The sequence below is a fragment of the Notamacropus eugenii genome, chromosome 5, assembly GCF_028372415.1.
Source record: "Notamacropus eugenii isolate mMacEug1 chromosome 5, mMacEug1.pri_v2, whole genome shotgun sequence".
In the NCBI taxonomy this organism is placed as follows: domain Eukaryota; kingdom Metazoa; phylum Chordata; class Mammalia; order Diprotodontia; family Macropodidae; genus Notamacropus; species Notamacropus eugenii.
In genome coordinates this window covers 239553041-239580121 of record NC_092876.1, presented here as the reverse complement: position 1 = coordinate 239580121, position 27081 = coordinate 239553041, and the positions used below count along the sequence as shown (strand labels likewise).

The 27081-nt window shown below is 40.5% G+C and overlaps 1 pseudogene; it reads right to left on the bottom strand.

Moving 5' to 3' along the window:
* LOC140505911 (nitric oxide synthase-interacting protein pseudogene) overlaps window positions 1-23734 on the bottom strand; it is a 44526-nt pseudogene extending 20792 nt beyond the window's left edge.
* Window positions 23735-27081: the final 3347 nt, after the last annotated feature.

Sequence of the window (27081 nt, the reverse complement as noted above, 5' to 3'; positions counted from 1 at the left end):
CGACTACTTCCAGACTAAAGATTTACTTCTTCACCAGACTGCAGTGCAATCTGACACTACACGCACACGCCATTACCACTCTAATGAGGAGCTGAAAATAGAAAGGAAGCCAATAGGAAGGAAACTACAGAAAAGGATTAATAAACAACTCCATAGGCAATAATAGCATGCTGTGCTTACTTTTCTGCAAATATTGACTTTGAAGAATTAAATGTGTGGCTGCAAAACAATGGCATTTTCCCTGAGAGAAGAGGATTTTCTTGTAGCTACCTGAGAGCACAAGGAAGGGGTCAATATCTACTGCACAGACACCTGGAAGGCTTCTTAGCATTTGCTGGCCTTGGAGGAAGCCTCTGCTTCCTCTTTTCTGCAAGGTAAAGAGGAAGCTCAGGTCTCTCAGCAGAGGTAAGTATTTCACTGGGGGAAGAAGGAAAAGTGTTTGTTGGGTTGGGAGAAATAGGAAGTGCATTGGATCAGAAGCTTTCATTCCTCCTTCCTGGAAATGCAAACATAAGCAATCAGTGCTAAAGGAGATAATGGGAAAAGAAAATAAAGTAAGACCCGCAGGGACAGTGGTACAGAGGGAAATGGTAAAGAACAGAAGTACATGCTTGGGCTCCAAAATCCATATAGATAGCAGCATTATTTACTGAGGAGGATTAGAGGTTGTAACTCTAGAACCAAAGGGAGCTCGGAGGCCATCTGACCCACCCCCTCTTCCCAAACCCTCCTTTTACAGAGGAGAAAACTCAAGAGAAGGACAGGGTGTTTTCTTCAGTGTGTGGTAGAAGTGCCATCAGTCTTGGATACCAAATGAACTTAATTGGGTAATTCTGTAAATTTTTTTTCTTCATTTGTTCATTCTTTCTTGATGGTAGGTTTGTGTCAACTCAAAATTCTATGATAGTCTTGTAATAGCAAAAATACTAACAACTATCACACTTATGACAGGAGTGGCAATATTTCAACTATCAAGAGCCAAAATCTGATGAATAAACAACTTCCTAGATTAGTTAGGAAATTGCATTAATTCTCTTTGGTCAGTAGGGGGCAACAGTTTTATCCTCCCTAATTCTCTCCCATATTTATTCATCCCATTAGGCCAGGCACAAGATGAATTGACATCTGACTATATGGCTTTGGGTAAATATGAATCGACTAAGGACCCAGCTACTAGGCATGTGCTTTGTTTGTGGGGGAAAATAATCCAGGAAAATAATATTCCCAATTAAACTGTAACCTCTTGAAGCACCGGGATCATAATGGCCTATGTCTTTTTACGTAAAATAGTATTGCACTGAATGTAGCAGGCACTTAACAGATTTATTGACTTACTGACTTATTTATTTATTCATTCGTTTGTTTATTGCTGTTGACTGATCACAAAGGGATATAGCTTATTGATCACAAAGGGACATACCACAAAGGGATATGGCTTATGTGGCTCATGCTTCCTTGCCACAAGGACCCTCATGGATACTTTGATGTTTTCAAGGATACTGTGTTGGGGGAGAAAACGCTGCCCCTCTCAGAAGCACACATAACAATGTTCCAGACAGAACTAGGGGAAGTCAGTACTGGTTGGTGTTGCAGTTGCTTAGAATGTAAACAGAAATTGTCAGAACTGTCAATTCAGCATACTTTGCAAGGAAAATTTTTTAAAAAAGGAAAGGAGGGGAGAAGCTTTTAATATAAAGTACAATTTAAAAAAAATACCATGAATCTTTCATCTTAGAGGAATAAAAACAGAAGTATATACAACATCAGAAAAGTTCAGGAGATAAATAATATAATTTATAGTTCTAATAATAACTAAAAGCAAGGGAAAGCTTGATCACTCTTAAATAGTCAATGGGACAGAGTTACATGAATATTGAGGAATTTTCACCTCTGGGTATTAACAGCAATATCCAAAGGAGGGTATTCCTTGGGGCAGAGTTAAACTTTGAAGAGTTTCACAATTAAACATTGATTTCATGATTCTGTTGTCACGTTTGGACCTGGGATTTTATCAAGGTAGGCAATTCCTAATGTGAAAATGCCTTCCACATATACAGATTATTAAATTTTCTATACCTTTTTGTCTTAGGAAATTGTCTGGGGTCCTAAGAGGATAAATGACTGGTCCACGGCCTCACAGCTAGTATGTGGTAACAGCAGAACATGAACTCAGGTTTCCCTAAGTACAAAAACAAGCCCCCTATGCAGCTCTCCCTCTCTTCATGCATTCTTAATATGCATGATCCTCATCATGATCTAGATCTGGCTGTATGTCTAAATTTTGGGATATGGCAATATCATTATCCATTAATTACACTCAGTGAAATTCCCATATTTTGCTGAATGACAAATCCCCATATTTTGCTGGGTGATATGCAGAATATAAACACTCCCTTTCCCCCTTCTCTTTAGAAAACAAAGAAAGGGGAGAAATCTCTGCCTTGGCATTCAATCAATCAACAAGCATCTACAGATACCTATTAAGTGCCAGGCACTGTACAAGCTATTAGGGATACAAAGACAAAAATCAAATGATCCCTGACCTTGAGGAGTTTATAACACATTCAGGGGAAAAATATTTTCATATATAGGTACATTCAGTATGATATCACTGTAGTCTTCTATCCCATCACTCTGAACACCAGGGCTGAGCCCGTGAGAAAACAGATAGATGCTTCAAGCTAAATTTTCACATGCAGTGACCTAGAAGGTACTTCCTATCACCCCAGGGCACACATGTAACCCACACTGGAAGATGTCATAGGATTATTTGATACTTACCTTCTAACTAGCTAAATGATCTTGTTCAAGGTAATCAATCCCTCTGGTCTTCAAGTTCTTCATCTATAATATGAAAAGAGTCAGTTAGATAATCTCTTAACATCCTAAATCTTCAGTCTGATGACTAGAGATCTCCGACTCTGGTTAAGAAATTGAGGTTCTTTTGCTCCTTTTCCAAGATAACTTTAAACAGGTTCACTGTACCACTGCTCTTCTGTTTTTAGTAGTTTCTCTGCTATGTTATTTTGATAGTTTATCAGTCTAAAAGAGGACACATTTTAAGAGGCAGCCAGTGGTTTTGAATTCTTCCAGTGCAACAGATTACTGTGTCCCAACAAAATGAGCTATTTTGTCTCATCAAGAAACTTATTTTTTTATGGGAACTGGAATTAAATATCATAGAGATAAATATACCTAGCCTTGTGATAGATGTGGGTTTTTTCTATTAATATTACCAATCTTGTGAATTAAAGAGCACCTTACTTCCAAGAAACTGGATTAATGACACAAGGATCTTTTTTCCCAAGTCCCAAAGTTCATTGGTAGGGGATTCTCCTCTTATTGTGGAGATCAATTCCCCCATACCTGTGAGGTAAGGACTTGTCAACAGTAGGAGAGAAGGCAGCTCTTCAGTTTTCATCAAGTTGATTTCTCTTCAAATCTTTTCTCTTCTGGCTTTCAGCTTCAAGAAGGAAGATGGAGGAAGTCAACCCCACTTCATGCTGCTAACGGAAAAGACTCGGGGAAGAAGCTGACATGAGAGGAGCTGGCAGTTTCCATCATGTCCCTATCCCCAGCTTGCCACACTAGGAATATCTAGGACTCTCTTGGTTGAGGTGAGTTACCTGCTCCCAAATGGAGAGCTCCTTCACTCTGCATTGTCTAGTATATATTCTCTTATACCTACTTTCTTTGATTTTCTTTCCACTGGCAATTTGGGTAAATGGATTTTCTTAGCTAAGCGTTATATGTGTTCATGGTGGAATTGGTATTTGGATGGAAAGGTCAAGCCTCTGATATAGAGCCTCTCCCCAATAATGAAACAGTGATCCAAAGTTAGCCTGAACTCAATCTTACCTACAGATAAATAATATTTAAGGGAGCAGAAAGATACAGTTCTAACACAGGACCCCTGTCCTTGAGGAGAGCAGACTGGCCTCCAGCCCCAACCTCCTGCTTCCCTTTTTAGCTAAAGACCCCCTTGAGAAGGGTAAGGAAGAAGAGATCAGAGATGTCTATGTTGCTTCCCCTTGATGCCATACAAAGATACCCCCATGACAGATGTAGAGGATAGTCTTTGCCACATGTGGGATCTCACTACATATCTATGACAAATTCTTCACTTGTTCTTCCAAATTTTTGAACAAATAGCCACTGGTCACTAATGGAAGCCTGTGCATGCTTCCCCTCCCCCTTAAGTACTTACATTTATATAGCATGTGCTTTGCAACAACCCTATATGTTGAGTGGTGTGTATATTATGATGCCTATTTTACACGGCAGGTAACTAAGGCTGACAGAAACTCAAAAACTTGCCCAGTTACATGACAATAAGAGGCCAGGCTGGGACTTGAACTCTTGAATCTAAGGCTCTTTCCACCACATTATTTTGCATGTGAAAAATGACCCTGCTTATACTCATTTTTATTCACTTTGACATCAATCACTTAAAAGACTAATGCACAACTAATTCCTTTCACATTCTGGAAAGCCTATCATTTGGTTTATTCTCACTGCATATTTTCATTGTACTGGAAACAATTAACATATTGTATATAATTATAACTTCAAATAGTGTGAATTTAAATATATGTAACACTTTAAGTTTGCACTGTTTGCACTGATCAAGACCTAGCTGCCTTACCTTCTTTGGAAAACTTGTACATCTTGATGTCATGGTGCTCTTTGAGAACCAAGGACAAACAACCTCTCTCTCTGTAAAGTAGTGTGATTGTAATAGTCAAGAGCACATTAGTGTCTCAGCACATTAATGCCAACAGCTAAATTATTCTCAACCTAGATCCCAAGGATGAAGAAGTTTCCCCCTTGACTCCCTTCCCCCTCATAAGTACACAGAAAACCTAAGCTTTGTAGTAGATCTCTATTCCAGGTGCTACAATCAAGACATAGGAAAGTGGGTCTGGAAAAGTTGGTGTCTGAACATCAGTAAACCTAACAACATTAAAGCAAACATTTTCAAAGGGAAAAAAGGAAATCAAAATGACCAACTAGGTGCTATCTGATCTGACACAAGCATCTTGGGTGCTACGAAATGCCTGAGGAACTAGATGTATGGTTCATAATGATTCACAGGTGCCCCTAGAAACAGAAGTACCTGCATCTTGCAGACTTCTGGTCAAAGAAGTAAAAATTTCATCATTTTTCCTCCAGATCCCTTCTGTGTGAAATGCTAAGTCAAACTTTAATGAAGATTAGACATCAAACTCTGTCTGAAAGAAGCATTATCGTTTAACATCATAGTAGAAAGGCAGCATGTGATGCAAGTAAGAGTCCTGGGATGCACTCTCTAGATAAGAAAAAGTAAAACAAAAAAAAAAGAGACCTAAATTTCCAGACATGGCCAATGTGCTGATGTGCTTAACTTAACTGTATCTATTTGTTAAAAGGGAGGATTTCTACTTGGGAAGTAGGTAAGCTGATAATAATAGAGATTTTTTAAAAAGAAAAAAAAAATCAACACATTTTTAAAATATACATATTTAAATTTTTTGATTTTTTTCTTTTTTAATCTCTATTTAAAAATACATATATTTGAAAGGAATAGCACATTATGCATAGCAGATTTGTACCTTCATCTACAATCATCTTTTTTATTGCACTGTTATGGAAATGCTTGTTTTACTCTATAAATTAAAAATAAAAAATTTTAAAATACACACATTTAAGAGGTTCAAAAATTCAGAAGGGACCACAAACAAGAAAATAGGACAATTTTTTTGCTGCCTTTCTAAATTTAAGATAAATTTTTTAAAAACTTTAGATAATGGAAATTTGCAGTTCATATACAATCTTTTTTTTTATTCTTTGTACATTGAAATGTTTGTTGATGGTTGTTACATTCATAATAAAAAGAAAAAAGTAAAGACTAGACTTTTTTAGGGAGCTGCTTGGGATTTCAGGAGATACAATGCATTGATGGGACATTATGCAAAAATGGGGACAGCTAGAAAGATGTGCAGATGACATGGAGACATACTGTATTGTAATAGTACATTCCTAGTCAAAAGATTTAGAGAATTAGAACTGTGGGACTCAGTTCCTGACCAGTTTCATGAATTAAGTGGAATAAGTAGCTCCCCACATGATGAAGCTGGAGGGCAATCTATCTGGTTCTCAGCCCCCTAAATATTTCCTTCTACCTTCATTACCTAATATTGTACCTTAACTTTTTCTGCTTTCAAAATTCCCCAGTTAAAATATAAAGATATAAAATAAGTACCCAAGGAAGAATAATAATTACCAGTTCTTTGTACCTACTGGGGTAGGGGTAGGGGTAGGGGTAAAGAAGAGACAGGGTGGATTCATTTATTAGTTTCTGTCTCCTGGGGTAGCTAGCAGAGGGCAAACCTTTAAGAAAATAGAACAAAGGTCAGGCACAGGAGTAAGCACTGGGAGAAGAGAGACACCAGGACTGCAGAAAGCATCATTGAAAGAGAAAGAAATGACTCCAGAGCAGAGCTGAGAAAATGCTTTCCCTCCATTCTTTGCAGAGGTGAGGGACTATGGGTATGGAATACAATATACCACCTGACAAACTGATGTATTGGTTGGTTTTGTAGAACTGCTTCTTTCCTCTCATTCTATTAAAAAAACCAAAACAAGTTTTTTTACATGGAATGGCTTATTGGATAGAAATGCAAAAGGGGCTAATTTAGAAATGAAAGTGATATAAAAACAAAAAGTATATTTAAAAATAAAAGTGCTCCAGACAAACTTTGCCTGATTTTGCTTAGAGTTACTTCTGCATTTTCTATTTGAACTAGAAAGAGAATGTCCAGATCTGTAAGTGCAAGGACAATATTAATAGATGTGTACTCTAAGAGAAAGAACAATGGACAAAAAGTGGAATTTACGCTGGTCTGGCCCTCTATTAATTATATGACTCCAAGTTAGTCCCATAACTTATCCTTCAATAATCTCCTTTAACGATAGAGCTCCTGAACATCTGCCTCCATTTCTTAGCAATGTTATGAAAACAAACTCAGATTACTGAAACAAAAGTGTTTCAGAGAGAAAGAGAACAGTTAAAAGCTAGACGTTATAGCTTCATGTTTTCTTCTCACTGGTCAACACCAAACTTCAGGGCATCTTTGGATTTTGACCAGGTTTTGTCAGTCATGAAATGGGACAGGTTTTCCACAGGTTTACCCCTTCAGAAGCTTCATCTTTAGATTTCCTAAAATATTTTTTAATAGAGTAGAATAAAAACAAATCTCCCTTAGTACTCCAGTTTCTTCTGCTTTCCCCTGTATCTTTAGCCCCTCATCTTATCAGTTGTCCTATCCCTCCTGACATGAGCTGATGCCATCTGGGTTGAGTCCTGCAGTTTCTTCATTTTCTACTCTCCTGAACAGTAAATACTCACACACTAGAGGCCTGGGAATAGCTTGTTCCTTCCCCTGATGGTATCATTTCCAGAATATGACAGAAAAGTATAGATTAAGGACGATTTCTAGTCTGATCAAAGATCTGACCTGGTCAGACCCTACATGGGTAGAGAAGATCACTTGGTCTATCACTGTATTCTACTCAGATTAGTGATGAGTAATTTTTGGGCCTGAAGCAAGTAGAGCGCAGGGGTGAGCAGCACTGAGCACTACCCCCTTACCTCTGCCTCTTAGAATCCTTTATTTCCTTCAAGGTTCAGCACAATCACCCCCTTTTACAGGAAGTCTCTCCTGATTGTCCCCCATGCCCACTACAGTTGTCAGTGCCCTCTCTCCCCAAATAGCCATTATTTATTTTGTATATACTTATATATTTACATGTTGTTTCCTCTGACAGAAGGTAGGAGCTTAAGGGCAGTGGCTGCTTCATGTCTGCTTTTGTGCACAGTGCCTAGCACAGATTAGAAACTTAATGATTGCTTCCTCAGTGATTGATTAAAGAGTTAACCTGAGGTATGGCAGTAAGTGAAGAAAGTTTCCTATTTGAACTAGTTATTCTTGCTAACTAGTTGCTAAGTTCTTAATTGTTTCTAAACTGCTTAAGGACTGACAGTGCTTGGGACAAAGCATCAACCATCCCATCCCAACCTAGTTGTAACTCTGATAATCCATATTTTAGAGGTTTTACCAGAGTCTGATACTCTACACCACTGAAAAATACCCTCCTTTGGGACCCTGAGATAAAATATGAAGAACTGGGACAGAAAAATAGTGAGGGGGAGATTTTTAAAGCCAAAGACTTACCAGCCATATAGAAACAATTTAAAGAAGGGGGATTACCCTTAGCAGTGACACCATCAAATATGAAAGGTGATGATATGTTCCCAATTGTTAATGTTTTTCAGTCCCTATAAATTTGTTTCTCAAGGTAAATCTTCAAAGAGTCTGACCCCATTTGTTAACAATGCATGTAACTCTTAACAGCATCTCAAAAGCATACTTACTCTCAATTTCGCTTCTCATTCGTTTTTACGATGCAGGAGAAATTCAGATTATATAGGCTTTCTTTGTGCTGAGATGGTAATTTTATATCACTGTAGATTAATAGCATTTTTAGTGATATTTGGTATCACTCATTTGTCTCTTATGGTCGTAAAGATATATATTTTTTCTAATTTGGCTTTGCCAACAAATAAAAAATAAGAGTCTTTTTTGTTGTTGTTGAATGAGCGAAAAAGTCATTCTGATCATGAAGGATTGTTCTCTTTTAATGTACCCACAATCCACTACGTAATTGTTTCTGTTATTGCAGCAATACTGCTTCCCATAAGAATATGTATATGTGTCAATATGTGCCCAGGCGCCTGTGCAATATCTGGTCTGAAGAAGTGTTTTCCAGTGCTTTTAACTTACTATCATGGAACACTAGTTTATCAGTTTGTAGACTTTGCAACCAACAATGACCGTGTGGTTTAGCACACCAACCTTAAACCTCTTTCCAATGGGGTGCTCCATTTCCCTTCCCAATCTATGACCTCTCTTAGGTATGCAGTTTTACAGACTGCATTATGGTACTTTTTTCACATATTTATGTTTCTGTTCAGAGGGCTCGGTCCTAGAGTGCTTCCTTGGAGCACACAACGATTTCAGGCATGGTTATTATGAGTATGTAAAGGAGGTCGCATTCCGCTTAGCTATCTTCTTTTAAGAGCTTTTCCCATCTGCTTAGTGTGTGCACTGCAAAGTTGGAACATAAAACGCTGATTAGTGCCTCAGTGCAGACTCCCAGAATGATCTACCTTGCCTGGGTTTACATCATACTCTCCTGAGTGCCTATTCACCTGTTCTATTGGAAATTTTTAATTATGTCTCTGACACGAGCTTGGCAATTTCAGCAGACACTTTCCAATCTTTCAAAGTCTTTATGCTCCATTTCATTCCTATTTCTTTTCTGCCTGTGTTAATTATTTTTGCAGCCAGCATACGTATTTGTCAATAATGCATTACATTTTCCACGTGTCAGTTCCTCAAGCCATCAAAGAGCCCTGTTTTTATATATTTTTATACATTCTAAGTCTCTCCCTCTCTCCCCTCGAATACCCTAATCTGGTCACTTGGCTATGGGTCCTGCTTCCACACTCCAATTAAAACCCAGCAGAAGTTGTGCCAACCTTGGCAGCTGCAATGGGCAGACTGGGATCCTTGAACAGTGAGGCATAGGGGAAAGGATGCATTCTGCTAGATTAAGTCTGAAGACCTAGCTTCACAGAGACTGTGTGACTTACTAGCTCTAGGTTAATGGGCCAGTCATTACCTCCCTGCACCGAAGTTTCATTGTCTAAAAAATGAGGAGTGATTTCTTGAAATATTTTGCTCATAGGGTTGTTGTGGAGGGAATGTGGTATGTATGTGTATGTATATATGTGTGCACACACATGTATCATATATGGATATATCTCACATAAATATACCCATATATGCACGTGTGTATATGTGTATGTATGTATAATACATGTGTGTTTTTACGTCAGCTATCTTTTTGAGGGCCAATACATGTCAGCAACTGATCTTAATCAAGTCTTAGTTTTCTAGAGGCAATGACAAATAAAAGCAACTTGTTCAGGGTCATACAGTCAGTATGTGTCAGAAATGAGACTTGAACCCAGAGCTGAGCTTCACAGTGGATAAAGTACTGGGCCTGGAATCAGGAAAACTTGAATTCAAATCTGGTCTTGGGTATTTACTAGCTGTGTGACCCTAGGAAAATCACTTAACTTCGGTCTAACTCAGTTTCTTCAATGGTAAAATGAGCATAATGACATTTTCCAGAGTTGTTGTAAGGATTAAATGATATATGTGTAAAGCTCTAAGCACAGTGCTTGGTACATAGGCAGCACTTAATACTTGATAAATGCTTCTTTCTTTCCTTCTTTTTTTCCTTCCTCCCTCTCTTCCTTTTTTCCTTCCTTCCTTCCTTCCTTCTCTTTCACTGTGATCACTGTTTGTTATATTTATAGTTACAAAGGGACATACTTTAAAGATCTGGTCCAGACAAAGAAACTGAGTCTCATCAATGTTAATTACCCACAGTGCAATATGCATAAACATTAGATTCAAGTCAATTAACATGCAGGTACAGTAGTAACTCAAATTTACAGTGTTCTATCTCCCTTGCATCAACCCTGTGAGGTAGACATAATTATCATACCTATTTTAGAGATGAGGAAATTGAGGGTCAGGGCAGCTCAATCATTTGTCTAGGGTTGTGCAGATAAAAATTGTCTTAACTGGGATATGAACCTAGGTCATTGCTGACCCTGCTCTTCCCACTAACCATGGTGCTTTTCATTCAAAGACAAGACACTGGCTCTGACCTCAAGGGTCTTCCTATCCAACTAGTAAAAGTGATTAAATATGTACTCAGATTAACTATCATAATGCTACAACACTGTTAATGCAGTAATGCACTGGCGAGAAAAAGGAGCACTTCTAAGCAGCAGATGACTTCCCCATGGAAGTCCTTCCTTTTCTCCATTCCCTGAGATATTCTCCAAAGGCTCATCCATCCTCTCCTAAGTTCAGTGAAATTCATTTGTACTCAGTGAGTACTTATTAAGCATCTATTATGCTAGATGTTAGGAATAAAGACAAAAACAACTGTCCTTATCCTCAAGGACCTTATATATTCGACTGGTACAGGAGGGAGGCAGAAGGGACAACAGGAACAAATATTAAGGAAATACAAAGTATATGCAAAATAAATATAAAATCATTCCTGGGGGAAATTCAGAAAAGCCTCTTAAAGGAGGTGGTACTTTTGAAGTGTTGAAGGGAGCTCGGAAGTTCAAGATCTAGGTTCTCAGGCGCTTGGTATGAGTGGGGAGCTGGGACTTACCCTGACTTATTCCCATCATTTAAAGGTCATGATGAGGATCCCATAGAACTCCCAAGATTTGTTCCTTGTCCTTAAAAAGACCCAAGAACCTGGCACAAAATTAAGCATTAAGAAGTTGCTGACTGAACTGAATTGAAAGGGCTTGGGAAATAAATGCATGTCCTATATCCACCTTTGTGGTCAGAAAGTGTATTGAATATTTTGTCTTCTTTTTCCCCCACTGTTCTTCCCACTACAAATTCTCACTATCTTACGACCTATAAATTCTAAATTTCCAGGATTTTCCTTTTTTTCCCCCGAGAATTTATTAATTATCCCTATCCAAGAAGCCAAAGCAACACCATTTTTAGAGAACTCTTCCTTTCTTTCAGCCTGAATGCTCTTTTGGTGTTGAGCACGTGAAGGGAAGTCCCTTTTCTTATTTGTTTGTTTTGCTGTAGTTTCAGATTCCCTCTGGGAGTTATATATATCCTGTTCTGACCCTTAGGTTCCTTGGGGAAGCACTGAGTCTGTGACAGGAAGAGCAGGGGTGTGTGCACTGAGCATCATGGATGCTGAAACAGAAGGCTCCCCTTAGTCTGGGTTGCCCGCTCTGTTTCCTCCTCTCCCCAAACACGTCATTCATGGGGCCAAGAATCTTCAAAGCTCTACACTTTGACCTCTTGTAAGATTCCATTTCTTACTTCCCTTCCCTATGACCTGAATCTACCATCTCCCCCTGGTGATTTTTATTACTTTGTGATCTCTTAATCCATAGATTAGAAAACAATAGTGGGGACTGGAAATGGAAATAATGTGAGGAGTAGTAATGTCTATAATACGTGTTAAAAATAACAAAGGATTTTGGTATTCCTGTAGGGATATCCAAACAGAAACTATCATATTCTGAATATTCTTTTTATAATTTTTATTGTTAGTGATAATTTTCTAACTCTTACACGAGAGACCAGTGGTCTTTAACATTTTGTGTGCCATGGTCTCCTTTGGCAATCTGATGAAGACTTCCGGTCTCTTCTCAAAATAATCTTTTTTAAATGGTTAAAACAAAAAAGGCAAAAAAAAAACCCTCTAATGAAATAGTTGCAAAAATGCATTTTAAAAAATCAAGTTTAGGGATCATGGTTAAGAATTATAGAACACATCCCAAAGAGGGGCTTCCTAAGAGTATGGGGTGGGGAGGAGGATGAAGGGGAGATCTTTTTCTTTGCCCACTTTCTAGCCTTCACGCTAATTCACAATGAAAACTTTACAGATGAATCCGGAAGGAGAAGTTGAAACAAGGTCATGACACCAAAAACTGCAAGATCCCCTCGACCTTTGAGATATGCCAGGAATCACTTCTACTAGTGTCACATACAATCTTTATTTCATTTCTCTTTTATATCTCCTCTACACATTCTTTCTTGAATTTTCTAATAGGGCCAGGAAGGACAAGGTGATCACAGCCAGGAGGACAAGTCTCTGAGCCACTTTTTCAGAAAAGGGGAAGAGAAGATAGGCAGACAGATACAGAGATATAGACATATACAGAGACAGACAATGAGAAACAGAGGCAGAGACATACAGAAACAGACAGACAGACTGACAGAAACAAAGACAGAAGGTCAGAGAAGGAGACAGAAAGGGAGAGGGAGAAATAGAAGGAAATGGAAAGAAGAGTGGTGAGAGGGAGAGAGAAAGTCGAACTTATATCATTCCAAAAAATCTACCAAGTAGACACTGACTCTTGTTGCTTAGTGGACAATCCTCTTTGAGGTTCTATGGCCTGTCGTGGAGGAGCAGGGAGATGTACAGGGACCAATTAGAAGCCTCTGCTTGCATGAATCCTAAAGCCTCCTGCCTACTGAAGAGGGCAGGGCCTATGGCCAGAGCTCCAAGGGGACTGACCCTAGAACTTTTTCTCAATGGATCTGTTAGTCCAGCGTAAGAACTATCAGTGATAATCTTAAGTTTCAGCTGCATCTTGTTTGACACTGAGGCAAGAGAAATGTTTTGTTCACTTCTCCTGTGAATTGAATGTAGAAATTAGCTCATATTAACATCAGGCTTTACACATGTGATCGCATTTGAATGGCACAATAATCACATGAGGTGTTATTATTGTGCATAATACTCCCTTTCAACAGACAAATAAACCATCTCAGAGAGCTTGAATGACTTGCCCAAGGTCACAGAGTGCTTAGTTGGAATCTCAGGCCAAGACTTCCAAGTGTAGTGCTCTTTCTTCTAAACTACCATCTCACTATCCCATACTGATTATTATTAATAGTTATTATTATCATTATGAATGAAAGGCCAGTCAGTCTCAGAATAAGAAAGACTTGGTTCAAGTCCTGTCTTTGACAAACACTTAATTTTCTAAGGTCTCTGTTTTCTCACTGAAATAGGAAAGGTTTCAATTAGATGCCCTCTGACCCCCAGTTCAGGTGTAGTTCTATGATATTATACATACCAACTGAGCACCCCTAGAGAAATCATTTGAAATGACAGTGCCCCAGCTATTTTGCTAATAAGACTATGAGTTGTAAAGCAGCTTCAAGTCTTGGTTAGTGAAGGACTTTTCCTCACTGGGAGTTCTTTATACTAATGAAATCATGGATCTAAAGAAAAATATTATGAACTAAGACAAGTTTGCAAATCACCTCTCTAGCCACTGACTCATTTGCCCATGCCAAGAAGAAGGGCTATTCATTTCATTCATTTTACTATCTCCCTGGGACAAGGCAAACTAATTAAAAAGAAAGCAAACTGATGGAGAGGGCTGGTTAGTAAATTCTGTGTACTTATGTCCAAGGTCAATTCAAAGTGTTTCCTTGGACTATTTACAGCAAAAAAGATTTAGTTAAAAAAGTACTACTGAATGGGGCCATAATCTAGGTGATTCTACCAAATTCAAATTAGTTATAACCATTGTTAGCATATGTCTAACTTATAATAATTACAACTGAAAATTTTATAATATATTAGGGTTTACAAAATTCTTTACACAAATTATCTCATGTGAGCCTTAAACCACCTATGAAGCAGAGACTGCAAGTGTTATTTTTCTCATTTTACAGAAAAGGAAATTGAGACCAGGAGAAATTAAGGGACTTGGCCGTACTCACAGTTAGTATTTGAAGTCAAGGCTTTCTAACTCTAAATCCAATATTCTTGCCAAGATACTAGTATACTACATAGTGTTTATATATATATATGTATATATACATATATACATATATATATAGTATACATAATGTTACATTTATAGTATATATACATATGCTGTTATATAGGACACAAGATCATAGAGTTGGAGCCATACAGGACCTTAGAAACCACAGAGCCCAACATCCTCATTTTATAGATGAGGAAACTGAGGCACAGAGACATTAAGTGACTTGCTCAGGATGACACAGATAGTAAGTGGTTGAAGAAAGATCTGAACACAGGTCATGGTCCCTTCTAGCTCTAGAACTGTATCTGAGTACCTGAGTATCTTCCTGACACTAAGTCTAGTGATCTATCTGCTCTATGATACCACATATGTATTGCAAAATGGTTTATGTTTTCCATTTCTGTCCCCCAGTACCCTGTGATGGAGATGTCAGATATACCAGTCGCAGGCTACATGTGGCACACAACACTTCCTAGTACTGCCCAAACCAGATTAACATGTAATTGGGAAATATTTAACAAAATAAACAAAATATACAATGAAACATATATAACATTACACTTTAAAACTAAATCTATATGCAATCTGAAGGGATCCTCGTGTGGATTAGTGGCCCATTTCTATTTGAATCTGACAACATTGCCTTATGAAATAGGACAAAGCAGATCATATCACTCCCATTTTGTAGCTGCAGAAGCTGAAATGCAGAGAAGCTAAATATGTGATCCCAACTTTATACAGCAAAGCTCACACTAGAACCCAGGTATCCTAACTGCCAGACCATCAGACCTGACTCAGTAGATATTGGTGCTACCATGTGCAATCACTGATATTCCCAACACTCTTGAACTCTTTTGATTTGGATGAAGAGACAATGCTAAGTTAAAAATATTTCTTGTTGAACGCAATTCAGTGTTCTCTCTAACAAATAGCCTAACTTCTAACAAATACATATGGTCCAACTTGAATTCAGTGTCCGCTAGTCTTGGTTTCACCTCTACTTATTTCCATTACCTTGCATATTAGAGATGTCAAGTTGATAGGCCTGCTGTTCCCCAGGGTGGCTATTATAAATCCTGGGGCTGCACTGAAATGCTTCCAGTCTTCTGGAACCTCATTTGAACTAAGCAAGTCCTCTGTAATGATCATTAATGATGTATTGCTGGAATGTAAATGTTGGATATTAATCTTTTGTTTACTTCCGCTGCTCCATCAGATTTTTATACAGGGATCTTTGTAACATGTGGTTAATTGACAGCCAGGGTAGACCCTCTCTTTGGGAAGACTGTGGTTTTGGTTGGCAGTGCAGTGGTAAATGTAATCTCCTCAAGATGCTAGGATATGACCCTGACTCCTTTCACTGCCCTGGCTCTTGTTATTGGGACTTTCCTGTCATACAATGAATGACACAAAATTGAGGTCCACCATAATGCAAAACTTCACGTGAATTGAACCTTGTGTTTTGTCCTAAATCTTGGAAGTCAGTCACCTTCATAACTGGGGGTAGGGGGAGAGTCTGTCAGGAAGGACTAAAGGAAGGCAGGGAGGGCAGGAGGGAAAGGATGGAGGAAGGATGGAAGTTCTGGAAAGATCTGATATAATGGACACTGAACTCATTCTGGTATTTCCTTGGCACCAGAGGGCTAGAAATGTGTGGCAGACAAAGCCTGGGCCTTGTAGTCAAGAATACCTGAATTTCAATTCTGACTCAGATGCTTACTAACTATATGATTCTGGGTAAATCATTTAACCTCTACTAGCCTCAGTTTTCTCATCTCTAAAATGGGGATAATAATAACACCTACAATTTATGTGAGGGTAAAATTTGGTCACATTTAAAATGATTTGCAAACCTTCAAGTACCATATTAACATTATCTATAATCCTAACTCTGACACAAACTAGCTATATGACTAAACAAGTCACTTAAGCTCTTTAAGACTACAAATTGCAGATGTCAATCTGCTAAATAGAGGGAGTTTCCTCACCTGGAACTCCCTTTTAACCAATGACACCACAGATGCAGACTCTATCTCCATCCTCTATTAGTATTCATGTACAAGTCCCTGCAATGATAAGGCCTGGGGGTTCAATTTAATTCTATTCAATAATCATGTTCATCTCATACAAGGTACTTTGGTAGGTATCATGGATAAAAAACAAAATAAAACTTTTCGTGACATCAAGGAATGTATATTTTACTGTAGATACAGCATGTCCATGGATAAGTGAAAAATCAGAAAAGGCTTCATGGAGAGGGCCTTTCCTGTACGGAGACTCAGATAATGATTCTGAGAGAAATAAGGACAGAATGTATTCCAGGTACTGGGGATGATCACTGTGTCCATACATATGGGAGATTAAATTTGGAAATGTGCTAAGTAGCCCAGTTTGATTGAAATAGGTGATATATGAAGAATAATGTTAAATCAGGTAATTTGGGAGACAGATTGCAGCGGGTTTTAAATGTCAGACTGAGGAGTTTGGATTTTATTCTAGAGGAAAAACAGAGCCACTGAAGATTTTGTAAGCAAAAGAGTAATGTGGTCAGACCTGTGCCTTAGGAAGACAATACAGGCAACTGTATTAAGGATGAATCACTGAGGGTAGACAAGAGGCATGGAGAACATTAGGAATGTTCTGTTTGTTTTCTAAGGCTCCTGCGACATCAGATTTCCATTGACTCACATACCCCTGCTCATCTTTATTTGAGTATACTAGAGTAAGCCTTTTGAGCCTGGTCTCCTTTGAACTCCTACTATGTGGGCTGAGCTGGAACAAGGCATACAAATAGGTGGGAGAGAGGGCAATGCCCTCTACCTCACTGTTAGCCCATGAGGATGCCAGCAATTCCATTATACCAACATGTCACTAAGCCTTTTTCTCCTGTCCATCTCCATTATCCCTTTGGAGATAATATTGTACTCATCAAATGTCAAAAAGGAACAAGGAAAGCTAAAATGAAGTTTTTAATTACAAGAAGAATTGGGGGGAAGATGATTCTAGGATCTTAAAGCTACAAGGAGCCTTAGCAGTCATGCAATCCAACCCTGTGAATTTACAGATGAAGAAACTGAGGCACAGATACCTCTGTGGTAGGACCATCAATTCTCTAAGGAAGTTATTTTGGGCAGGGGCATTGTGAGAGAGTTGGAGGGTGTCAGGAGGGAAAGGGATGGAAAAGGATTGCCAAAAAGCAAACCAGATCAAAACAAACTGATTTCTGTTATATAAATCCACACTGAGGTTACAGAGGGTCATACACATGCGGGTAAAAGCTAAAGGATAAATTAAGCAATTGATACTATCATAGCTTCAAAAAGGAGCCTTTACAACCCACAGGCAAAGAAATTAGACTGGGCCAAAATGCTAATAAGGATCACTTCAGTTTGAGGGGCTGATGGTCAACAGAACAGTGTAAAATGCATAGAGAAAACTCACCCTGCATATTGCTAATCCCTTATTCCAAATAAGGATGAACTTTGTGGGATCACTGAAATTGAAAACCAGGGAAACATAGCAGCCAGTGGCAGGCAGAGGAGAGTTGGCTGCCAAAGAATTCTTAGAACAAAATACGTATGTAAGTTAACTACTGGACACCAAACCAGAGGAAGCCATAAGGAGAAAATGGATTGTAGAGTAGTAATGAGGCAGATAGGAATGAAACATATGGAGTGATGTCAAGGGCCAAAAATTCCCCCCACTGAATATAGCAAATCTGAATTTCAGGGATAAGAGAAAGACATAGAGTTTGACAGCCATAGGGTGGGGAAGAAGCAGGTGATTTGGGAACTTTATAGATCACCTAATCCAAATCATCGCTAGTAAGAATAATCTCCAGAACTATGCCCAAAGGGCTATAAAACTGTGCATACCCTTTGACCCAGCAATACCACTATCAGATCTGCATCTCAAAGAGATCATAAAAAAGGGAAAAGGAGCCACATGCACAAAAATATTTATAGCAGCTCTTTTTTGTGGTGGCCAAGAATTAGAAATTGAGGGGATGGCCATCAGTTGGGGCATGACAGAACAAGTTGTGGTATATGAATATAATGGAATACTACTGTTCCATAAGAAATGATGAGCAGACAGATTTCAGAAAAACCTGGACTTATGTGAACTGATGCTGAGTGAAGTGGGCAGAACCAAGAGAACATTGTATATAGTTACAGGAACATTGCGCAATGACCAACTTTGATAAACTTAGCTCTTCTCAGCAATACAATGATCTTGAGACAATTCCCAAAGACTAATGATGGAAAATGCTATACACAACCAGAGAACTACGGAGTCTGAATGCAGGTTGAAGCATACTATTTTCTTTTTTTCTCATTCTCCTGGTTTTTCCTTTTTGTTCTGATTCTTCTTTCACAACATGGCTTACGTGGAAATATGCTTAATAGGACTGTACATATATATAGCCTATATCGGATTGCGTGCTACCTTGGGGAGGGGGAGGGAGAAGGAAAAAAATAGAACTCAAAAAGTTGTAAAATGTTGGAAACTAAAAATAAATTACAAATAAAAAAAATTATCTTCAGAGTATTGCTGCCATCTAGCCTTTGCTTCTCCAATCCATGACTATACTTCTCTGGAGCAGCACACAACCCACTTTGGGGGAGCTCAAATTGTTGGGAACTATACCTTTACCTTACGCCACCAAATGCTACTCACTGCTCCTATATCTGCCCTTTGGAGAAAATCAGATTAAGTTTAATTGCTCTTGTATATCACAATTTTTTTCTCTTTTATTTGAACATTAAGTCTCCCTATCTCACCCAAGCTGGAAGCACAGCTATCACACATGGGCTGATTCTGATAGTGACTGGCATGGAAACTTTAACCAGCTCCATTTTTCTGATCAAGGCCAATTGATCTTCCCAACACAGTCTGGTACCCCATTTCATCCCCACCCCCATATAGTTGCCAGTCTTAACTCTAATCCTATCGTAGCTCAGAGCTCCCCAGCTCAAGTGATTTACCAGTCTCAGCCTCCCCAACAGCTGGAATTATGAGCATACACCACTATGTCCTTCATACATCAGTTATTCATTAATCATGGCTAGCAAATAATCAACAGATTTAAGTCAGGGGCCCTCACAAACCAAAGATAATCCTCTTGAGAACATCTAACGTTTAAATACCCTGGAGAAAGTGGGTGCTCCCAATAGGTGGAAATTAACTGATTAGTTAGTGAACAACGAGAAAATGAGTATTATAATGAGAGGCCAGCAATTCTAACGTGGAGCTGGGGGAACCATACTTTGATCAACATCATTTCTCTTAAATCACCATGCCTCTAGCAGTCTATACAAAAGAATCAACCTCCACCCAGGCAAGGACCAATGAACAATGGTGGGGTAAAAATTCTTCCTAGATAAGATGGCCTTTACCCTTTAATCAGAACTCAGCTCTCCCAGTTGCGTGAGGTCCTGCCCTAGTTTGAAAATGGCTCATTGTCAGCTCTGTCCTTCAAAAGGACTCAGCTATGAATAAGGAAAAAGGGAAAAACCTGGATCTCTTCTCCACCCCTGCCCCCATATTAATTGGTTAATAATCATTTCAGTTCAAAACCAGAAAGATAGTATGAACAATTCTTGAACAGTACTTAGCAAGTGCAAGTCATATAGTAGGCACTTAATAAATGTTTATTGATCAAAAGACTCTTTTCCTGTCACTCCTCCCATTCTGCCATCCATACCACCACCACCCTTGCTTTCCTATTCCCTACCCTCAATTGGCTAGCTTAATCCTAGCCCTGCCAGATCACCATGGGAGGTAGAGGTAGGCTTGTGGGATGATGGCATGCTGCTGATCTAAGCCATGACTGTCATAGTACATGTCCACATTCTTGACTCAGTCTTAATGAGTCAGATTATAGCCAAAGGAGACAATGATTCCTTGCAACTTCTCTATTATATTGATGTTACATGATCAACGGCCAATTTTCTTGACAAACAATAATAGTATTCATATACGAATTTAAGGTTTCCACAGTACTTCATATATATTACCTCATTTGATCATCACAGCTTCCCTGGAAGTCAGGTACTGGTGATCTGGCTAAGATCGAGGTCATATTTGCACTCAGCTCTTACTGTCCCCAAGTCTAGCTCTCCATCCAGCTGTTTAAAGATGATCCCATCATGTGTAGCTTCACCAAATTTAACATTCTGTGTCTGATTTGAGAGCTGGCTAGTTTCCTGGCTTCATGGAATGATGTGTCTCTATGAAGGTCTTTAGGGGTCTGGAGAAGCAGCATAAGGAAAGGAAAAGAGCTATGTCCAAGAGAATTAGTTCAAATCCTAGCTCTGCCATTTTCTACCTGCTTTGAGTAAGTGACTTAAACTCTCCGTGTCTCTGCTCCCTCATCTACAAAATGCAGGACTCAGACTAAACAATTTGTAAAAGTTCTTCCAATTTTAAAGCCTAAACTACTGTTAACTTCCTGTGTGACCTTAGATAAATCACTTTCTCTAGGCCTAAGTCATTTCATCTATAAAACAAGGCTTTTCGACCACATAAACTCAAAAGTTTTCTTCCACTTCTCAAGTCTTTGCTCTCTATAAATTGTTTTTTGAAAAGTTGTTTACTTGAGATAACACTGGTCATGTATTATTAAAAAGATATTTCTCACAATTCATTTATAAATCTTTGTAGACTGTATTATAAGACAGAAACTATGCAGCTTCCATATTTATTAAGGATCACTGGTTTAGAGCTAGAAAAGGATCTTAGAGATCATCTAGCCCAATCTCCACCCACCCCTACACACCCACACACCCTTTGACAAATGAGGAAATTAAAGTACCTAGTGACTGACTCACCTAAGGTCACATAGGGAGGGAGACAGAGTCAGTATTTGGACCATAGGTCCAAAAATAACTCTACACTCAGAACTCTTCAGCGACTTAACTGCACCTTCTTGACAGTTACAATCATTTTCACTGACTGACTGAGGTCTGGGATGATTTGGCTGGCTCAGGCTACTGTAGACCTGGGCAGCACATTGAAGCTTAGGTATATTAAAAAAGGCAGGCAGGATTTAGAGCATAACACAGAGAGAGGGGCAGAGACCTGAAAAGGCCTTTGGTCCCAGGGTAATAAAGCCTCTCCATGGGCAAAGCTTCCCCAGATTGCCACTCTCCCCCTTGGTCCTTGAGATGGCCATGTTGACAAGGTAGCAGAACCTCTTGGACCCTCTTGGACCATTACTGCCTGGTGAATACCAAGCATTTTTGGGTGATGAGCTTCTAGATTCAGCTGTGGAGATGCAGCAGCTCCTGTGAGGGGTAGCAGATGAAGCTTTTTTAGTTCTCAGTTTCATTTTATAGTCCTGAATTCCATGGCATATTTCAGATCTCAAGAGCCTGACCTAATCAACTCTTCTCCAAAGCCAGTCAATGGAGACACTGGACCCTAAGCTATAATCAAAATCCCAAGCAGCAGTCTCCATTTTTTATTCAGATGCCAATACATTTATTATCCACTTGCTCAGCCCGGCCCAGGGTCTGCCCCATCCTCCCCACCCCCCGCTAAGCCCCTTCAGGCCTGCATCGCAGGGAGAGCCTTCTTCGCCTCCAGCTGCACCCCAGAAGCCGCAAAGCCAGTGCCGCCCCTCTGGAGTGGGATGATGTCCATGTCGGTCAGTGGGGCCCCGCTGATGGGGTCCACCATGTCCCTGCGGATCAGGCGCTCCACACACTTCAGAGTGACCACGGCCCCCGACGGCCGCAGCACAGCGCACGGCGTGAAGTTGCTCAGGCCATCCTTCGTGACCGCGCACACGTAGCGCTCCCTCCGCGTGACCTGCCCCACCCTGCCGTTGTCCGCTGGGCAGTCCGCCGGCGTGAAGTGGACCGTGGTGAGGTCTGACAGGCGCAAGGGTTTCCCGGACATCGGGCACCTCACGATCCGCGACGGCTTTTCCAGCTCCGCGGCCTTGGCTTCTGGGGTCAGAGATGGGATCCAGAAGCTGGGCAGCGCCTGGGCCTTCTCCTGGTGACTGTGCTGGGCCCCTGCGCGCGGGGCAAAGGGGTCGAGGGGCCGGCTCCCGATGGCCGCCTCCCCCTCCTCCTGGAGGTGCAGGAGCCGGTCCCGGGCGGCCGCGCGGTCCAGCCGGCGCCGCTCCTCCCGCCGCGCCTCGCGCTGCTTCGCGTAGGCCTTGGTCTGCCGGGCGATCTCCCGCTTCCGGTGCAGGATGGCCTCGAGGATCGCGGCCCGCTCGTACAGGAAGCCGTCGGGAGTCACGACGGGGTCACGGCAGGGCTGCAGCGTCAGGCAGCAGCAGTCGAAGTCCTTGATGGCGTCCCGGCTCAGGCGCAAGCTCTGGGTTCCGTAGCCCGAGGCCGCCGTGTCCTTCTTCCTCTCGTGATAGGTGTACACGGCGCCGGCGGTGCAGTTCTTCCCATGGCGGGTCATCGTGAGCCCGAGATCTCCAAGCACTCTCCGGATCCCTCCGTAAAGCTCCTCTGTCCGCAGCCAAGCGACAGTCACTGTCTTAATGACGAACCGGAAGTGAGGCCTGGAAGCGCCACCAAGCCCCGCCCCTCCCACCCGGGCCGCCCACTTCCGCCGCCCCAGCACGCTGGCGAGGCTGAAGTTCCCCATTTTCTTTGGTCGCTGTTGTGTGGTTTCCAACTCTTAAGTCACCTCATTTGCGATTGTGTTGGCAAAAATCCTGAAGTGTTTTGCCATTTCCTTCCCCATTTCCTTTTACAAGTGAAGAAAGTGAGGCAAAGAGGGTGCCCCCAGCTAGCTAAGTGTCCGAGGCCCGGCCCCGGGCCTGGCCCTTGGCCCGCCGGGCCCCTTTGCTGCCCCTTCTCCATTTTTTAACCTCAATTTGCCCAGTGCCGGAACCAAGAAAGCCCCCCGCCCCTTCCAGAGTTTCTGGCAGCTCTCTCCAGCCACGTTTCCATTTTCACAGTAGCTTACCTCTAATTTGGTTCAGTTGATAACCTAGTGATCTTCCTTGTTTCCCCAAATCCTAACCTAAGCCCCAAAGTTGTTCTTTGGAAGCCCATTCGGCCCTGGAGACTCGCCCTGTGAAGTCTTCATGCTCAGAATTGCCCTTCCAAAGTTAGCAGCGTGCCAAGCAAAAAGAGAAGCCGGAGATTTCCTACAACCCCCAAAGCTCTGTTCTTCCAGCAGATTCTGCCAGGTGTCACTAGGAAATGTGGACGAGGGCCCTGGGGTGTTCTCTAACCCCGAGCTAACAATGGCTGAGTCACTTAATTTAAGACACACAGCTAGCTAAGCGCTAATGTATTTGAAGAAACATTTTGGAGGACTTTTATCATGCTTGCACAAGATCCGGATTATCTGAGGACTCTGTAAATCCACAAATTTACCCTGCCATGATAGGCTATTAGTGATCTTAAAGAGCCTTTGCTGTCTGTTGGCTCCAATGGTACCTCCAGTTGAAACCCCAGGAGATTTATATATAGACAATACTGGATCATAGCTCTATTTAAAATTCACCATCTACGACTTCAAATTTCTGCTTCTCTGTGTGAAGCATTGAGTTCCCTAGCCTGCACAATCCTATGAATAAACTAATTTCTTAACCGTTCATCTCTATGTAGCTGTAGATCAGTCTCTTCCCCATTCCTTCTCCCTCAGGGATGGAATGCAACCTAGGAGATAAGGCTTATAAGTTGCCGTTTACCTGGGCATAGTTCAATTTGGAGGTTATTAATAATGATTGGACATTCACTTGAATAACGTCCATTCAGTTGTTGGAAGTGTGGGCAAGAGTTCAGGCGATGGGTCAAGGGTGGACAATTCTTATCATCACCATCATCATCGATGATAATAGCTAGCACTTGGCTACTCGGTGCTGGGTACCATGCTAAGCACTTTGCAAATATCTCATTTGAGTCTCACAACAACCCTGGGAAGTAGGTGCTAATATTAGCCCCATTTTACAGTTGAGGAAACTGGTGCAGACAGAGATTAAGTGATTGTCCTGGGTCACCCAGCTTTTGTCTCAGATCATGTCTTCATGTCTTCCTGACTCCAATCCTAGCACACTCTCCACTGCACCACCTATATTCCTAGGAAGTCATTCACATGTAAGGGATCATTGAAACTATGAGAATGATAATATCTCTGTAAAGAAAGAGAATCCAAAGATCGGACCTTGGGGGATGCCTATACATAAAGGGATGGGAGGAGAAAGAGACTTATAAGAAGGTAGGATCAAAGGATTATGTTTTCTATCTAGAAGAGACCTTTGAGATCAGTTGGTTAGGAAGCAGAAAGGCATACACCAAACGGTAGAGATTGTAAGGCATCATGGAAGCTAAGGAAAGAGATTTTCAAGAAGGAAGAGGTGATTAGCAGTGTCAACTGCTTCAGAGAAGTCAATGGTGTTCTCAAGTCTGAGAAAAGTGCAAGATGAGGATTGATTGAATCCACTGACCAGTTATCCTCACTTCATTTAAAGCAAGTGACAAGAGACTATACCTTTATAACCTTTGTCAGATGAGATCAGTCAGTCAGAGGTGTGAACTCTTATGTGAACAAAGCCTACATATTCATCAATTAATCAAAGGCTTTAGACTAAGTGCAGAAAGTCTTCATCAATATAGAAGTCCTTGAAATCCATTTGATGAACTAGAATGACCTTTTAACAGGATTCTGTTCAGATCTGTTGAGAGACTTGGTTGTGTCATGTGAGTTTTGTATAAAATAGCAAACCAGTTTAGAATGAGGGGATTGTAGTGTCTAGAAGCTAAGTGGTGGAAGCCTCCAGTCAAGTCTTAGAGAAGGAGGAGCTTGTGGAGATGGGGCAGGGAGCACAGCACCTAAACCTCAGCTAAACCTCAGAGGGTCACCTTCATCTCTTTCGACTAGAGAAGGACATTATGAACCTTGGAAGGTCTAAGGATTTGGACTTTTTGCAGTGTCCCCAAAGCAGCCGTGACTGGTGGCAGTGTCCACATTAAGAGCTGAAGACAAACCTAGGCATGCTGACAAAAGGTGGCTTCATAGAGAGTGATATAATCCCTATAGGGAATTTCATGAATACCCCACATAGGGTAGAAAAGGACTTTAAGTAACCTCTTTACTCCATTCTCTCTAAGCTTGAGCCTACTTTCCCTGAACTCTGTAGTTGGAGAGTGTGTTTCAGACGTTTGGGGGGATATTTTGTACCAATTCATATTGCCTTATTAAATACCCTTTACTAAAAGCTATTTGAACCTGACTAATTGACATCAGTGATAATCATTTGAGGAAACATGCTGATAGGAGCTCATGAATTATAGTTTTAGGAAAACACAGAATTTCCAAACACTCATAGTTAACCTACAGCCCAAAGGGGACACAGCAGCCAGACTGAGTATCTGATTTACTAGTGTGGGTGTGATTTGGGAGATTAAGTCCTGATCCTACCTGTGCTACAAAAAAGATCATTGGATTTGGTTAATTAGGAATTTATCAGGCATTTTTTAAGCATGGATCAGCATAAAAGGGACAAAAGTCAGATTGTAGTAACAAGTAGAGAGCAGGTGAGGAGGAAGTGGAAACACTTGGTGTGATGAAAATGTAAGAATAGGGATGTATAGTTATATACCTTTCAGTCATAGGGGTTTCCTAGAATTCTCTTACTGGAAGAGACTTTATCTGGAACACACTCCTCATTTTATAGCTGAAGATGTTAAGTGAGTTTTCTAAGAGAGTGACCTAGACTAGAACGTGGATCTTCTGATTTCTAGACTTTTGTTGTTATTAAGTCACTTTCAACTGTGTCTGACTCTTTGTGACCCCATTTGAGGTTTTCCTTAGCAAAGATACTGGAGTGATTTGCCATCTCCTTCTCTAGGTCGTTTAACAGACGAGGAAGCCGAGGCAAACAGGGTTAAGTGACTTGCCCAGGGTCACATAGCTAGTAAGTGTCTGAGGCTGGATTTGAACTCAGAGATGAATATTCCTGACTAGATCCTGAACTTTATCCACTGTGCCACCTAGCTTTGCAATTTCTAGTCTAGTAATTAAAATGTTCCTTATGTTCCTGCATCCTTCAATGAAGTTCATAGCCTGGAAACACATTGTACTTTTGCTTATATTCTTTTATATTTCTAGAGAGAACAGAGTGATAATAGTGGGGAAAATGTTAGTTTTGGAGTCAGATGGCCTTGTTTAAATCCCAGGTCAGTTACTTCACATTTGTCTGACTTTGGGCAAGTCATCCAATCACTCTGTGCCTTTGTTTACTTATCTGTAAAATGAGGGTTTTGGATTATATGTTCCCTAAGATCCCTTCCAGGTCTAAATCTGTGATTCTAAATCACTTCCTCTCATTAGGCCTTTGTTTCCTCAACATAAAATGTAGCAGTTGAACAAGACAATCTTTAAGCCTCTACCTTCTTCTTAAACTAGTATTCTAAGATCACAGTTTCTGAGACAGACATTTATATGACACTTAGAGCCTCTAATGTCTGAAGCTCATCTGTACCAATCCACTTCTTTCCAATTTGAGTGTGTAGATAATGCTCAGAAACCTATTAGATATTTATTGTCAACTATTTTACCTAATTTTTACTTTATATGGGTTCTCCCTGTCTCTACATCTCCCTAATCCTAATAGACTAATCCTGTAATCGTGGATCTAC